Here is a 12,243-nt window from a genome sequence, read left to right on the forward strand (position 1 = left end):
CAAATAAATGAAAATGGTGTTCCAAGTTTCCTAGACAGCTTTAAAAACTACATACAGTGATTCAGCTGCTTAATCTATTATGTTCTACATCTCACATTTAAGAAAACACAAAATTGCTTACATTTTATTCCAGATATAGGTTGTCCACAGCCACCTCATTTTGTCTCTGCCGTTAACATACATGCTGGCCCCCTTGCTCATGCCATTTCTAAAAACACAAGTAGCACTCTCCAGAGCAAAGAGAAACTGCTGAGGTTCCCAGACAGCCACAGATATCCTAAATAATAGTGAAGCAAATGTCCTCATGTCTGTGATTGCATTGGCCCATTTGTTGAACAAAGGTGTTCATATTTGCTCTGTGAGGAGAAATGTTGCAAACCTCAATTAATATATCCATTACAAAAAGGGCATGAATTACAGCTTTAACTGTGCAGTAAAACAGAACATCTGTGTGAATAAATAATTAAAGGGAGATATATGAAACTATAAAAATAACTTCTTTACTGCAAACCTTGCCTTAACAAGAAACATAACTCCTTCCTCCCTCAAGAAATCTGAATACACTGACTCATGTCTGTTTAAGTGTCATGGTAAATTTGTTCTTTTATAACATGTAGTAGTTTAGCTTTGAACTTCTGAGTTTTGGAAAAGGCAGAGTGGAAAAATGTTTTCATAGGAGAGGAGTGCACATTCCAGAGCTGTCGACTGTTACTCATTTATGAGGCAGAGGAAAAACTACTTTGGTTTTAGCTTTGGTTGATGCAATTTGTTGTCTGTATTTTGTGATAAACCAGAGCTTACACTGTACACTGAAGTACTTCAATTTTCTCTCTCATCTTTCCAGCTTTTGGTTGTTTAAAATTCTGACCAAGCTTGAAATTGACTGCTGTTGAGGAGAGAAAAACTAGTTGTGTACAACTACAAAGAATGATCCTTTGTAATATGCAAAGTTGTCCAGTGAGAAAATAACACTGTGAATTATAGAGTTGCACCAAAGCATAGGCGAGGAACGCAGATGATATAACACATAAAAACAGAACAAACCAAAATATGAGCTGTTCATGGTGCCTTTGTAACCTGAGCAACAGTTTTAAACACAATTTTCCCTGCCTGTTTCATGTTTATTTCATGTATTAATGTCTGATTATGTCAAAAATTTTAAAATAAGAAAATAAAATAAACTCTCGGTAGCTTGTTTATTCAAGTCAAAAATATCTTTTTGCTCTCCTGCCTTTTTGAAGGCTATTAACACACATTCTTTCTTCCTTCTCTTTCTAGAAAAGAAAATGCAGATTGTCAGAATCCTTCAAATTTGATACTCAGCACTGTTGTGATCTCTTTATTACTGGATGTGGAGTCTGGACATTAGAATTGATATAGTGAAGTACTCCTGTATTAAATTGAGGTAATTTTCTGACATAATTAATGAAAAAGTCTACAATGCTGAAACAATGCAATTAACACGCCTAAGTTCCATATCCTAAGAAAAGTTACTGCCATCAAAAAGGATCTCTCTTGTCAAAAATCTTCAGAGACAAGAGGTAGAAAGTACATGAGAATCCTGACCTCTAGGCAGAGATGAGAACTTCTCCATTCACAAAGCCAGGAGATGTCAGGGTATTCTGGGAGAGGGAGGCTTTGCTGACAAAATAATCTTCTTTTCAGATGCAAATTGAAATCAGTTTCTGCTCGTTGGGATAGGCATGCCTACAGTGGTTTACTTCATAAGTATGACTCACTCAACAGGAAAGGTGCCTTTCTGAAAGCCCACCAGTCACTGGTCAGCAGTGTCACGTTTTCCCTGTTCAGCATCCCTCGATGCTGAACAGCAGTTCAGCATCACAGGGATGATGTAGGCACAGTGTGTTACAGGAACATGCAGCTGACGATGCAGACAGGATGGCACTCAACTGTAGAATTGTAGTAAAAAAATACAACCTAAGCAGGTGGCTCTGAGGTTTGCCCATAAGCATGCAGAGCTATAATTAACTTCAGAACCAAGCTAGGTAAAGATGATTTTCAGAAAGTATCTTTTCCTTTCCTGGCACACCAGTAACCAAGATACTGTCAGTTTTAACATATTCCAAATTGAATCGATAAGGTTGGTATTAACAGGAGCTCTGTGACTTTCTGTACTAATACATAGGGTACTAATAATTCTGTACCCTAATAGCATTGCACAACATTCATAGTATATTAACATGAATCCTGAAGATTTAAATGGGTTGTCATAAAATCACCACTCCAGACAAAAAGAAATAAAATGCAGAGCTGGGAGCACAGAAAGATCAGCTAGAGGATAGATATATCTAACAAAGCTGCAGGCTCCATGTTTGCTTTCAAAGTACTAGAATTCCATTACAAAACAGTAACCAACATGGAACATAGTTCTTTGAGGTCATTTAAAGCTTGTCTGTTAAACAAATGATACTCCAGTTTTATTTTTTTTCCAAGGCTTCATATTTCTTATATATTTTCAGCAATTTTTGTCCTATCCATCTCCTAAACCGGCACATTGGACTGCTGAGAAATTCTTTGCTTAAAGCCAGAACTCTGATTTCAATACGTTTCTGTTACTAATATTCCTTAAGTTACATTTCAGCTTCCAGTCAAGGTTTGCTGCACCAGTTTCTCTTTTGATGCGAGTCCACTGTACAGTACCTTGGATTTCAGCTAGAATGCACACCATGTCATATGAGCAGTAAAAAAACAATATAGCTCAACTTCCCCAAAGTAGGTTGAATCAAGAGTTTTTAGGATAATCAAAACCATATTTTTACCAGCAAGCAGAGCCAGTAAGTCATTGAAGCTATACAAGTATATTCATGTCCACATTGCACTTCATTAGAATAAGAATCTCACACCCAGGAACACAAAAACTCAGAATATTGAATAATTGTGGAACCAAAAAAATTGGAATACAGTGGTCTTTGCATGAGAAGTGCATCATAAAACGGATTCCAGTAAAACAAGGTGATTCTTCAGACTTTGTATAAACTTTTTTATGCCTTTCTTAGCAGACACTGGAAGACTTGAAGGACTTTTGTACAGAGCAGTATTACTTACAGAAGAATTTATTACTTCTTTTCTTTAGGTGAAACTCACTTACATATTAATTGATATACAAATACTTGCAAATATGGAAGTGCATGTATGTTTCCAGCAAAGCCTGTCACTGAATATTTAAGACCACCTGATAGTCTGTGGTAATGTCAATAGATAGGTGCCAGTCAATTTGATGTTTTATGTCTACAGGTTATTCTACACATGGGAATACCTCTGTGTAAATGCAGCAGTATGTTTCTTATAGATGTTTATATGCAAATCTTTACAGTACTTGTGTCTAGACCAAATCTAAATTGACTGCTGTCACTGAGAGTAGAATCTGTCTTTGCACAGTTTCTTTCATGTTTATTTTTTATTTTAAATACTGGCTTTCTTTTCACTGCTAACTGCAAAGGCTGATTTATCAATATAAGTGGAAGTTACCCGAATAGCAGCCAACATAGAACAGAGTCAATAGCAGCAATTAATGAAATTAAATTTAAATTATTTAGTCAAAACTAAACACTTTCCTTATCTCAGAAAGGTAGCACTGTCAAATTCAGCCAACTTGTGACTACCTGAAAAAGGGAATAATTTGATCACCTATGCCTGAAATCACATATTTTTAAGTTGTTCTAGCCACAGTGTAGGCATAGCTTAACTGAATGATTTCACCATGCAGAGTTATTTCCCATGTTCCTTTGTTAGTCCAGTGATGTAAAAAAATTCAGGAACTGGAAAGTCATATGATCCATAGAAAAGAGAATATTGTGGTTTCTAAGAAAAATATTTATTACCGAGTAAGCTTTTTTGATTTATTAAATGATAGCTTCCCATCATAGTGGTTTTTGATATGGTGCTTGAAACCACAATGATTGTAAAAAGCCAGCACCTTATTTGTTTAAAGGCACTCACTTGTGTTTTTTCTTAATATCAGTCCACGACAATGCCAGGTTCATAGAAGCTTGTCCAGGAATACGTTTTGAAAAATTATTTTTTTCCTAGAGTGTCCATTAAGCCAGGGCAGGCACTGTGTCCCAGTGCTAGTCTTCTGACATTAGATTTATAGGATGTTATAATTAACAGCAGGTGATGGGCAGCACTACATGCGCAGCAAGCAAAGTGAAAAGATTGGCAGCTAATAGCTACTTGTGAATCATCAAAGTTTTTCCTTGGATAAACTCAGTACCTGATAGGTCTTCTGGCAGTTGTTTTGGGTTGGGTTCTTTTTGTTTGGTTTGGTTTGTTTACTTAGCTTGTTCTTTTATTCCACCACCACCCTTGATCCTTTTTCATATTAAAGATTAGGGACCATCTGTTTGTTTTTACAGTTGTGTAGCTTTTCCACTTCTGCATTTACTATCTATAAAGAGACAAATTATGCTTCCCTACTCACAGAGGACTTAGAGGATTACAGACAAGTTCTACACAAAATTTTGAAATTATGCAGGTTTTTAAGAGACACTTATGTCTCTATAATTCCAGCTCTTTCAAACTTGTGTTCTGTACAAATAATAGGAAAAAAAGGTTCAAAACACATACACCCTCCACTGCAATGTTAAGCAAAGCTGTGCTTCAGCTTAGGGCTAAAAAGGAGGAGGAAAGACCCTGAAACACATGAATTGGCAAAACAAAAATATGTCCCAAATGAATTTTCCTTTGCATTGCTAAACAAATACCATTTTTCTTCTTCAGCTGTGGGAATATAAACAAGGCAAGGTCTGTCAGGAAAGGCAGTGACTTTGTTTAACCAAGTGAAGGACACACATCCCAAATCTACCAACAGATCTAAACTGCTATGAATAATTCTCAGTGTACTAAGCTGATGTGTCCATGATATTCTTGAGCTAATTGTATGTTGTAACATATTGATTACATAACACACAAGTATTTTATTTTAATTAAAAAACCACATCTGTTTTGGATAACCTACTCTATATTCTTATGGACACTAGTAAATACTTTAAATGCACTAACTGGTAGAAAGATATAAAAAAAAAATACTTAAAAAGAAAAAAATACTTAAAAGAAGAAATATTTAACAAGAGAAAAAAGTCAGTATTCATGCTGTAGAAAGGATTGGAGATTTTTCATAGATATTGTGCTAATGTTAATAGTCCATGATTTCCTCTACAAATAACTCTTATACATTAAAGTAATTTCTGCTGAAGTTCTTTTAGTGTGTTTCTCCCCTCTTTTCATCCTCCTCACCTCAAAACACACTTGAATCAGTAACTTTAAAGTTCTTAGCACTATTATATTATGTTAGAGAGCAATTGCTATTATTCTAGATTTACATTACCAGGTTGCCAACAGGACCACATGGTGCAGTGGTGAATTTGTCCTACTTGCTACAGAGTTTGCACTTCATTAAAATCCAGACAGCAGTGCTTATCTATAGCTGAGACAAAACATGGCCCAGGGGAACACTTGTTGCTCTGGGTACTTAATCAGAGGTGATGGGAAATTTTTCTTAGTGTTCCTGATAATCTCTAGGGCATCATCCAACTGTGAAATTTTGGTGTTACTGAAGCGGAAAGCAAGTTGCATCAGTAACTAGAACAGGCCAAGACATTTCTCACAAAGCACTTCACGACCTGGTGTCATCTGGCAAAGTTTCTTTCTCAGTACAGTCTTTTTTCAGAGCTGGAGCAGCAGTTCATTCCTGTTGAATATTTCACATGCATACATTAAAAGTCCCTTCTTTTGGCAATCATAAGCATATTTTAGGAAAGGTTCTGCACATTCTTTAGGGTAAATATCTTTTTAAAGGGATTGAATCTACACTCAAAAAAAGTCTCTCAGCTCAGTAAACTTGCAATCATGTCCTCAACAAGAAACTCTTGATTTCACATGGGCAGGGAGAAAATACATAAGACTGTCAAAATGCTTGAAGATTCAAGCACATAGCTTGACACAGCTGGAAAATTTCCTCTTTATGGAGTGAGGCTCAAAGATAATTTTTTAATTAGAAAAAGAAGAATCATTCCCTCCATCAGATGCTTAAACTTAAGGTTGTGTTAGTGAAAAAATAAAACCTTAAAAAAATTTCACCCAAACAAATAGTATCTTCTTGTTGTGGTTGCTAGGCATAGGTTTTCAAATTCATTTATGTGGAGACCAAACAGAAGTGTGTTGTTCTTACTGAAGTGCTTCAGGATAGCTAAACTTCTAGTGCATAAAAGAAGAAGAAAGTTTAAAAAGACTGAAAACATTTTCAATTCAAAAGAAGAATCTTCCCCAACCCAAAGGACTATTCAAACATCAGTCGGGTCTCTTAGAAAAAGCTCAGTTATTTCAACAATGTTGGACAGAGCTGAAACTGACTCGGCAATTTTATTTCCATTTAGCTCTTCCAGGTACTTTATTATTACCGATTGTAAATGATGAATTAACATTTATTTCACATTTTTAGAAACTATTCATTAGTTTAGCCCTTCTTATCCTATACCTAAAGATTTTTTTTCCAGCTATATTTAAAACAACATTATTTCAAGAGTTATAATACACACAAAATAATTGAATCATGAACAGTTACAGTATATAGGAGAGAAGTTTACAGGCTAAATTTAAATTGACCAATATTTAGGTGTTCTTGCAGCATAGAGAACTGCTGAACAGATACTAATGGACAGGTTTATTGAAGCTCACAGAGAGAGCTAGCTGCAAGCTTCCTATTTCTTTTTTAGGCTGAACCTTGGCTCACAGTAATTTTTTTTCTGATGAAGAAGATACTGTGTTACTGCTGGATGCTCTTGTTTTGAGTGTGTTTTACAAATTTCACTGTGACAGGAGCTAAATGAAAGCTCATTTTCTCAAATTACTAAATAGTATCATGAATTCTGGCTAATTCTGGACATTTCAAAAAAGTTTCTCATTGTGATGATTAATACAAGCTCTCCATAATAAATTCACAAAGGGATTAACAATTTTATCAATTTAGCAAAAGTAACTGGATCTTAGCATTAATTGCCGCCTTGAAAGTCTATCCTAAACAAATCATAATGCCTCAGATCCAAAAGAGAATCAGTTCTCTTCTTAACAGGTAGATACTTAGTTGGATGTAGCTTCTTGATACCATTTCTTCTAAATGAAAGTTCATGCTGGTATTGTGCTTTTAGAATGAGCTACATGTCACTGATTGAGTAAATTATGAAACGACATTTCTGGGGTCAGGGTACCATGCATGCCAAGGTCTGCCTTTCAAGTGCAGGACCTGGATGCAAAATCTGTATGCACACTCATGAGGCACATAACTTTCCCTGAATACTGATCAGCAGCAAGGTCACCCACTGCTTATGTAAGTCTGAGTACAATTTTTTTGTGTCTCAGTTTCTTTGTGTGAAAACATGCTGGTGATACATTCCTTAATATACTAGTTAGGATGATTAATTGGTTAGTGTTTGTGAAGTAACAGCATGTTGAAACCTGCTTAGCTCCCCTCCTTGAACTCAAGGATAGAGTTATATGAATTCTCTCTTAAAGAACTTACAGTCTTGCTGTTTGAGACATCCATGTTGCTTAGATAAGCAATAAGATAAGGCTCAGCTTAACCTGCTGAACCTGAGATCTCATTCAGCTATCTCGGTCTGTGAACAGCTGGAGTTAATTCTATCCCTGGTATGAAATGTATACATTGCTTTAAGTATCTCCCTGATGCTTTGTTTAATGTTTATGCAAGTTTACACATGCTTATATATAGAATTTTCTTAATGGGGAGCTAAAATCAAAAGTCGCATAGAAACAATACAAACTGCACCAAATTTGGACTACAGAAATAAGGGAAAAGATGCACAAATAAATTACCTACCTTGTAGGTGAACAGCACAACAAAACTCATAAAATTTCCAATTCAGCAAAAATATCCTTTCTATTTCTGTTCCCTTAATAAATGAATGAATACTACCAAGCCTGCTGGAGACAAATAGGGTGGTATGTGCTTGTCATGCTAACTAACATCCATATAGATACTAGGACACTTACTGTTATTGTGTCATGAAAAAAATTTGTGATAGCAGGAGAACAAAGGAAATTCAAAGTCTCTTCAAAGATTATTATGCAAACTTTACAGATTTACTTGCACAGAATTACTCATATCACACCACCAAACAGGTGAGTATGACTGCCCCCAAAACTCTGCAGATAAACCCTGTAGAAACAAGCTGTATCTATATATATTTGCCTGAGTTTAGTGCTACATCTAGCTACAAATTTTGAAAGTCGGTTACAGAATATGCTGCACCTCAGACCTGATGGATTAAAATAAATAATTATGAATATAATTTCTTTCAAAATAAGTAAATCCCAAATTAGAATATTTTGGAAATTAGTAGGAAAAAGAGCAGCTAAAGAGACCTGGATTATTCACAGACTTAGACAAGATGGAAAACAATTAGATCATCTATCCCATTCTCCTGCCAATGCAGCATTGTTTCCTGTGGTACATTTTCTAACGCTTAGTTTTTGAAGTCCTTTTAGAAGGGATATTCCAGCATTTCCTTTGGACACATACTGGCACTGTTAGGCAGGTTTATCCTCCCTCTCTTCAATCAAGCATTTCCTATCTCTTCTTGCTTCATCTTCCACTCAAGAATTCTTCCTCCTCCTTAGTGCCAGAGCCTTTCAGGAATCCAGAAGGGACACACTGCCTACAGGAACAGATATTACCAGAATAGGATATTTCACAGTATGGAAACCTGTAGCAGACAATTTTAGGAGAACATTCTAGTAGGCTCCTTTTGCTGGGCAGGATGCACCTGAAAGGTGCTTAACCACCTTGGAACATTTTCAGTTCTTCACTATGAATTTTGGGGAGAATGTCTGTTGAAAACAAAGGTTGACTGCCTTAGATCAAGTTAGACGGACTGCTGAATGGACATCCTGCAGTGAAAAATGTCACTATGTCACTAGTGATTAGCCCCTTTAAATAAGTGAACATAAGAAAGAGGCCTGAAGAAAGCAGAAAAATACATAGAAAAACATTGGCCCAGGAGAGACTGAATACAAACCCAACTGTGCTGGATGGATGTGCTCAGGAGAGCATCACATCTAGGTACAATATTCACAGTCATGCTACAAACAGTAGCCCACAGCAACTCATCCCAAGCAGTTCTCTTATTGACAGAGTAGTTGTGGAAAAAGATTTATTACCACTCAGCAGGCTGTGTGCAGACTCAGCATCGTGAAATCCTGGCATGTCTTGGTGAAGAGATCCCTCTGCAGTTCCTGCAAAAGCTGGTGGTTCCCAGGGAACCCCAGGTCAAATATGGTCTAAAGGTTTTAGACATCTGAATAGTCAAGTCAAGACAGGAATTTAAGCAGGGTTTGCTGAGTGGAAGTGTTAAGTTTGTCAGATTGAATAATACAGCGTTTTAACCTGAGCAGTCCAAGTCTGCTGCCTTGATGACAACATTGTACTACAGGTCATGATAAGTGTCATTCTTGAGCTAGAGGTTTAGCTTTGTCTTGAAAAAGCCTTGCCAGAATACTCGGGGATATTTTCTGAGAACAACAACAAATGTTAAATATCTTTTTGTTCTTCAGATTTGAGCAGGTGGACTTCGTAGTCATTGGTCTTGCAAAACAGCTTGCAGCAGGGAAGAATTAAGTTTCCATTATCTAAGTCAAAAGACTGGCCAGATATAAAACAAAAATGATGAAAGAATTTGGTTGTAATTTGGTCTGGGTCTTTGAAGGGATAGAAATATTCTTGGATGTGTCCTTTGTTTTGACACATTTATGTCAATTACAAATGGAAGGGCAAAGTTGGAGTATTATTTCCTCCCAAGTGCCTCAGCCCCACTTTGTTCTAGTGTCTCTGACAGAATCCCTTTGACAGTGAATAAACTTTCTCTTTTAATATAATTGTTCTTGAAGGTGTTTAAAGCATCCAGAAGAGAAAAAGAAATAGTTCTACAAGTAATTTGTTAAAATCTGGAAAGTATCTATAGCTTGTAACTTACACAAGGCAATGTAATTTTAATAAATCTTTTGCTGCTCTTTTAGGAAAAAAAAAAAAAAAAGTAGAGATAGAAAAGCTGCTTCAGTAACTTATTTCATTAAAATTCAGAGAGCTAAATCAGTGTCTTTTCTTTTATGTTTTACTGAAACTGTCCTGGGTGCTGCTTACTTCAGCATCAATTTCAGGAATGAAAGCTAATTAGTGAAAATAAAGGCAAGCACATCTGGAGTGAAAAAGAAAAACAGGTTAAAAATTAGATCTTTACATACTTCATTTAAAGAACTGTACAAGCATTCAAAAAGGAGAAAAGCAGAGCAAAAGTGCTGAGAAGTGCAAGATTTTTGTCCCGAATTACTGAAAATTGGATGATCATCAACTGACATCCAATTTCTATTTTAAAACATAGGTCAGCCTTAAAAAGGGGTTTTTTTTAATTTTGATCTAAGTAGAAAAAGATATACTTGTTGTTTTGAAAAGAGGGAGAAAAATTTAGAGTGTTTTGCAGTACTGAATTTTTAATTAGCAACACAGTAACCATTGGTCCGACCCGCACACCATGCTTCCTACTTAAGTGATGCCCTCCCTGGGAGTGCAGGGACAGTGAAGCTCCATTGGGCACATCTGTGCAGCTTCAATGGGTGGTAAATTTGGGGTTTCAATTAATTATTTTCTAGTAAACTGTGGAAAGGCAGTTCCTGGGAAAGCAGTAGAAAACTTGTCCCATTTTACTGCGCAAGCTTCACCCATGCCAGAGAATGTTTTTGGCAGCAAATGATGAGGCATCCTAAACTAAATTTTAAGCTGCACCCTGACAGAAGGTGAAGTGAAGAACAACCATCCACCTCTAGTGGAGGTTATGTTTATAGACAGGATTGTAGCTTGGGCAAGCCTTCTCTGGTTAGGGCTTGAGGCAGTAGCTTCAGGGCAGAGACAGCACAGTAACACTGCAAAGACCTTAAGATCAGCTCAGTATTTGTGGTGAGATTAAAAAAAGAAAAAACACCTTCTATTGAATCAACAGTCACAGGAACTGTGAAAAAGGTAAAAGGAGCAACTTAGACCTATACATGGAAGTTACCATCTGTAGTATTTCCAGCTATTCAATCAAATGCACAGTTAGTCATAAAACTTAGTAAAAGAAGCACAATTCCCCTGAAGAATCAGAGGGAAGAGAAATCTGAATTACAGGCTTTTTCTCTTATACAAGCAGCAAAACAGTCAGGTATTTGCCAACACTTGTATGAGGTCTATAAAATTGAAAAGAGGAGGAATTTTAGGTACTTGCACTATTTTCACTCTCACCCACAAAAATCAAAAGCTTATTTTTTTTCCTAATACACAGAAATCAATTACTTTTGCATCTATGAATTTAGGAATTTGTCATCAGAAAAACTAACAACAAAGTAAAACCCAAAAGCCCAAATACTGCACAAAAATACCCAGGCACCACACATCCCCAAACACACCACAATCAGTTTGATAGGTAGGTATGAAACAGAGATGTAGGTGGGCAGTGTAACACTAGTTGAAGCTATTTGATTTTCACCATAGCAAAACAGGTGAAGTCTGTTTAATAAGCCATCATCTTTTAGAACACAGGAGGAGCATTTCCTTGAGATGCATTTTCTGTTTTCCTCTCATTATTCTTTAGAATGGAGAGGGATGATGCCTCCTTTTCTGTCTGGGGCAGATGGTTTCACAGCTTGAGCTACTACTTTGCTAAAAGCAGAGGGGGAAAAAGCTTTCTAAGTCCAAATTCCCATGAATAAGCACATCAAGCATCTTCACAAACACTTCACAACAGCTTCCAAGCTTAGTGATGGCGTTGCCTTGAAACAGTCCATTGAAGAAGATTAAATCAAGTAAATACAACAAACTGTAATGTGTTTATAATATTTTTTCACATCTAAAATAACTTCTTTTTAATGCAATTATGTTGTTCCTGGAAAAGACTCACTGCAGAGACAGATTACAAGCTGCTTCATTCCCTTCTCCTGTTAAAAGGATCTCTGTTCACTAGGAAGAACTCTTGTAAGGCAAAGGACTTCTAATCGAGTTGTAGGCAACTTATTGACTCTGTATCACTACATGTGTATGAACCACCCTCCTTATTAATCCTTGGAGATTTTACATTGAGCAGAGCAATTGAAAACCCTTTGTGGATAAGCAGTTGTCAGTATGGGTCTTCCAACAGAAGCCAGCTTGACATAAATCATTTCCATTTAAGTTTCAATTGA

At 36.4% G+C, this 12,243-nt stretch overlaps 1 protein-coding gene across 2 annotated transcripts in view; it reads left to right on the forward strand.

The window, feature by feature from the left end:
• Positions 1–12,243, forward strand: part of COL8A1 (collagen type VIII alpha 1 chain) — an 89,608-nt gene that overhangs the window by 15,360 nt on the left and 62,005 nt on the right. Inside the window, exon 2 of one of the 2 annotated variants that reach the window (XM_064721364.1) lies at positions 1,279–1,405. The exons of the other annotated variant lie outside the window; for it this stretch is intronic. The gene's annotated coding sequence lies outside the window, so the exon portion shown is untranslated. The remainder of the gene's footprint in view (positions 1–1,278; positions 1,406–12,243) is intronic. 2 annotated transcript variants of the gene reach the window in all.

The sequence above is a fragment of the Zonotrichia leucophrys genome, chromosome 1 (assembly GCF_028769735.1).
Source record: "Zonotrichia leucophrys gambelii isolate GWCS_2022_RI chromosome 1, RI_Zleu_2.0, whole genome shotgun sequence".
Lineage (NCBI taxonomy): Eukaryota > Metazoa > Chordata > Aves > Passeriformes > Passerellidae > Zonotrichia > Zonotrichia leucophrys.